The 5,108-nt window shown below is 46.4% G+C and overlaps 1 protein-coding gene across 2 annotated transcripts in view; it reads right to left on the reverse strand.

The window, feature by feature from the left end:
- The window catches only part of MAGI3 (membrane associated guanylate kinase, WW and PDZ domain containing 3), a 49,713-nt gene that overhangs the window by 28,833 nt on the left and 15,772 nt on the right, over positions 1–5,108 (reverse strand). The gene's annotated exons all lie outside the window — the stretch shown is intronic.

Raw genomic sequence — 5,108 nt, forward strand, 5'->3', positions numbered from 1 at the left:
GGGGCATGAACTGAAACAGAAAATATCCTGCCAAGCTCCAAGCACAGGCCAGCAGCAGAGCTAGGAAATTAGGGGCTTCTTGTTGTTTGTTGTTCCTAACCGAGTAAGGAGGAGCATCCAATAAGCTGAGTAAGGAAAAGCATCTTTATGCAGGTTGTACGAATGATGGGTTTCAGTAAACCTGCGTCTATAATACGTTTAACTGCTCTCACGTTCAAGGGTGTTCTCGCCTCCCATACTTCCCTGCTTGCCAGTTTGTGTAGACCTGTTTGTTTATTCCTGCTGCTGGCTGATTGTCATTTCTAACACTTGGCATTTTGCTTTTGGCAGTCACAGCACACCCCACCCAGGCTGCAAATTCACTCCCAGGCAGAGCAAATACACTGCTCCTAGTTTCCACACAGGCAAGGAGTGGAGTCCAGTCAATAAATGAGACAGGGCAAATTCTAAATCTTTTGCAGCTGCTTATGTCAGACATCTGTAGAGAGCATTTATTTTGCAGAGCTTTACAAGTAGAAGTAGAGCTAAAATATGGACCCTTTATTTATGAGCGTGAATAGGAACAATAAAGGCTCCAGGAAACTTTTCAGTAAAACTACCTTGCAGCTAAATGCTTGCTACAATAGGTTCCTTTATGTCTTGGTATTTTAAAATAAGACATAAAAAACTCAGAAAAATGAAGGAAAAAGCAACCCAGCCAACATAAGACTTAGTCAGATGCCTTCCATTGCTCTGATTGAAGCACATTAAATATGCAAGAATAATATGCAATGCCACATACGCCTACTGTTATGTCATGTGTGATTAAGATAAGCTAGAATCTAAAATTAGAAAATCCTGAAAGAACGAGGAGCAGCTGTGAGTTATCTGACTCGGAAACTGGAAAAGGAGTGGGTAGAAAAATCAAGAATTGAAACAGAAGCTCTGTTAGACTTGCAGTCACCAACATACATTTAAACAATGATTTATACATGCACATTTGAAAGGAAAAGGCTGGTTTCTAATACTTTTGTTTTCTCCTTATGGTCCCCCACAAAGTTATTCTTTTCGTTTCTGTTACGTGCTTACCACTATGCACAGAAACTGGGACTGGAAAGCTCATTCTGGATGAATTACTTCTGCTTCCTGCGGAGGATTTACTATGGGCTGCTCAGGAGTGCCAGGCTTCTGGGGTCATTCCTGAGACTTGGGTTACTGGCTGCAGATCTTATTTTGCCTGCCACAGAAGAGTCAAGCATCAAACATTTAGGTAGAACCAGCTCTCCTTGGCCAAACGAAACCTCAGGAACAACAGGAAGTCTCTAAACCACCACAAGGACAACAGAGGTCAAACTGAACCTCTGGAGTGGTAGACAGGGTACTGATATCCACTACAGTGACTGGCTGGAAGCAGACCAAGACTTCTGTGCTGATTTCCCAACAACCTCATCATCAAATGCTAGGTAAACAATACTGCTCCTTTATTCAGCTGGGATGCCCGTAACAGTACAGCTCTTAGTTCACAAGAGCCCCTGGCACAGTGCTGGGCACACTGAAGACACGCAGATGCACACAATCCTTGCAAATACTGCAGGGTGCTATCCCCACATGCAGGAAGTGCTTGCTAAGCCACTTGAAATGCAGCAGAGCACCGTGTGAGGTCAGCCAGAACCACAAGCCTTTACTGCACATGCTGGGCAGAAACTGCTCTCATCAGAGGTGTTGCTGAATTGTACTGCACGCGCCGTCGCTGCTGGACCCCTGCCTTGCCAGGGCTGGTTAGGAATAACCGACAGGTAGCGCTTGTGCCATGCAGCTCACCAGCCACGCGTGGAACTATTAGCAAAGGGAAGGCCACCGAGACAGGAAAGTCGCTTTGCTAGAGTGCAGGCCTTGCTTCCAAACGCTCAGCAAAAGCCCTTGCCTGCCCATTTAGAGCCTCCGAGACAGGAGCGTCACTCTGCTCTGAAAATGAAATGTGGCCTGTGGTCTTGCATTTCAGGTAGCAGCAGCAGCAGCACAGGGGATGTACTTTTCTGTGCCAGGGGACAATACTGCCTTTGGGGAATGAAGGACCAGCTGTGAATGATTAGAATGGGACGGGTAGTCTCGCCCCGTCTCCCAGGGGCTGGCCGTCTCTGCCACGGACCCAGTGGATGACCCTGGCTAAATGGTTTCGCTTCTCTCTCTTCGGTTCAAACAGGTGGGGACAAAACAAACGAAGAACCCGACGATACATGAAACGCGCAAAAATTTCAAGACAAAAAATGCAGCAGAAACAAGGGGCTGCCCCACAACGTTAGATGTCAAATTGCTTTGTTTCTCAACACGGAGAACTACTTGGGGCAGTTCTGGCAATCTGGTAAACTTGAATAGCAGGTCACAGTGAGCAGCACCCGTGTGAAGCTGGTCCCTCATTGACCAAGTCTCCCGAGGTCAGCATGGACAGGCTGAGGCTCAAAGGCCAGGCACAATTAGTAAAAAGAGCGACGGCTCCAGCGGATGGCAGTCACTGGGTATCTGAATCTGCTCAAGCCTCTTCCAACAAAAGTGTAAAACTAGATTCTTAAGAAAACAGGTCGTTGCTAGAGGAAAAACTGATGTCCTGGTGCCAACTGGCTCTTTCACACATGCTCTTTCCCTAAGGCCATTACGATTTTGTGCAGGAAATGGAAAGCTTAGAAAGCATTAATGCATTACAATGAGAAAAACTGTGCATTCAATGCAAGGTATAACACCACATCTTATTTAGAGACCAGACTCTACAGGAACCGTAAGCAAGTGTAGAGGTGTAGCAAAATCAACATGCACAAATCAATCTGTTGGTAGTCGACGTTGAGACAAATCAAACTGACACCAAACAGAGGCAGGGTCACGCTGACACCTCAGCTGTGACAGAGGCAACATTTTTATCTGAGAGTTAGAACTACAGAAAGCAAACCAGAACAGTTTAAGCAGCCAGCTCAATATGATGTTAAAGCCATCCGAGGAAACAGGAAAACTGCTTTAGATCCATTTCAATGGATAGCACTTGGGAATGCTAAAATACTAAACGCCATCTCAACATCCAGAACCTGGACCCTGTTCAATCTCAAAAAAGATAACAGCACAAATTCAGCTCTTAAGCGGCACCAGTTTTATTAGTAACAGCTAAATAACTAGGCAAAGCTCACAGAACAAACCCTGCAAAGGGCAACTGGTATCTGCGCCAAGCTACTGAAGCTAGGTTTTACCTTTGGATTGCTTCATACAGGTCAAAGAATGATTACAACATAATATTTGCGCCTTCTGACTCCCACTGTACCTTGCTCTGCTGCAGCCGCCTGAGAACGGTGTTTGATTAGGCCGTCTGCTGCCTGGGGCTCAGGCGGGCGCTATCTGTGACAGCAGTATTCGGTAACGTGTACCTGAATATCTGCAGTACACCGAGCCAATGAGCTCTCCAGAAATGTCCTAAACTTGGATCTATATTAAAACATTTACTGCTATTCCATGTTAGGGCTTCAGACACTGATTTATGGTCCGATAAAGCAGAGTGCTGGGGACCTGCTTCACAACGAATGCCCGTGGATGGAATCACTGGACTCCCCAGGGCCCCCCTCTCTTAGCCAAGCAACAGTGATGAAATGAAGTGTAGAGAAATGGAAAGTCACCTGGTGCCATCTTCCCGTCCTGTGCAGCAGGTCCATCTTTCAGCACATTCTTCACTTGCAAGAACTCATCAGGTCTGTCCCCACCAATGATCGTAAAGCCAAATCCCATAGCACTTTTCTTCAACGATGTCCGTATGAGAGCTCCTGCGAGCTGGGCTGGGTCTCTAGTGAAGGCAGACTTGTCTGGTTCTGCACAAAAACAATTCCACACACTATCAACAGCAATGCTGCTAGGAAGTGACCCTGCTAGTAAACGCAGGCAGCTACAGCAAGTACCAAACAAGGTGACTGTGACTGTACACTGGGTTGTGAAACAGAGTGGGGTGCAACGGGGTGTTCTGAAGTTGAACTAGACCCCTCCTGCAGTTTCTGAATTACTTGAGTGAAAAACACTACACTTCCCATAACAAATCCGACACTGTTTTGAAATGGTGGCTGGCTAAAGCCAGTGGAGAAATTCCGTGCCGTTGCTTGCGTTAAAAACATACTTTTGATTCGTTTGGAGCAAGTGAGAATTGCATGCTGAAGAACGCAGCAATCCCTCCAAAGCACATCTGCATTCCCTCAGGCGTGGCACGTGTACACAGATGACCACAGGCATACTGGAGATAATTACATTCGGTTTTACATACTCAAATATAGGGCAACCCTTGCAGCTCCCTGTGGAGTGGGCCATGATCATCATCCCCCACCAACAGCTAGGTTACAGGAACAGGGAGGTTCGATCTTTCGGGCAGGTCACAAAGCGGCCAGTCGCAGAGCTGAAGCTAAAGCTTTCACCCCCCACGTCCCCCAAGCTGTAGCTTATGGCTATTTGAGCTGCAGAAAACAACAGGCTTCAGGATGTTTTATGCTGCTTAAGAAGCCTCGAGGTCTCAGGTCAATTCCAACTGCAAAAACCACTCCAAATCCCCCACGCTCCCGAGGACAATGAATGGACCGGTCAGTGGCAGGATGAGCTTGTACTGCCATAGACTTCTCAGACTCCATACTTACCATCATACAATGTACACACAGAGCTGCTTATCCCACCCACAGTACTAGCGGGCACTAGCAGAGTTGACCAAATGCAACCTGTCAAGTCTACTGTTTTCTAAATGATGATTGCCAGGTACAAACTGACCCATGCTGACTAGTGTCTACTGTACAGCCAGTAAGCTAGCCTGCAAAAAGCTACCAACTTCAATTTAAGCAGCATTAAGTTTGCAGAATTAAGCATCCAAAATGACAGTAATGCTAATTTTTTTTAAAAATCACAGTATTGTAGAAAAATGTAGGGCTGGAAGGACCTCAGGAGGTCATGTAATCCAAGCCCTGCAGAATCAGGTCAAAGCAGAATCAGACCCGTCTCAACAGCCCCAAAGCGCTCATCCACCACGCACTTACAGACTTCCAATTATAGCGATTCTGCTGCCTCTCTCAGTAACTTGTGCTAGCACTTAATGACTCTCATGACTTAGATACGTTAATATGCAA

Source organism: Crocodylus porosus, unplaced genomic scaffold, assembly GCF_001723895.1.
Source record: "Crocodylus porosus isolate Cpor-Errol unplaced genomic scaffold, CroPor_comp1, whole genome shotgun sequence".
Lineage (NCBI taxonomy): Eukaryota > Metazoa > Chordata > Crocodylia > Crocodylidae > Crocodylus > Crocodylus porosus.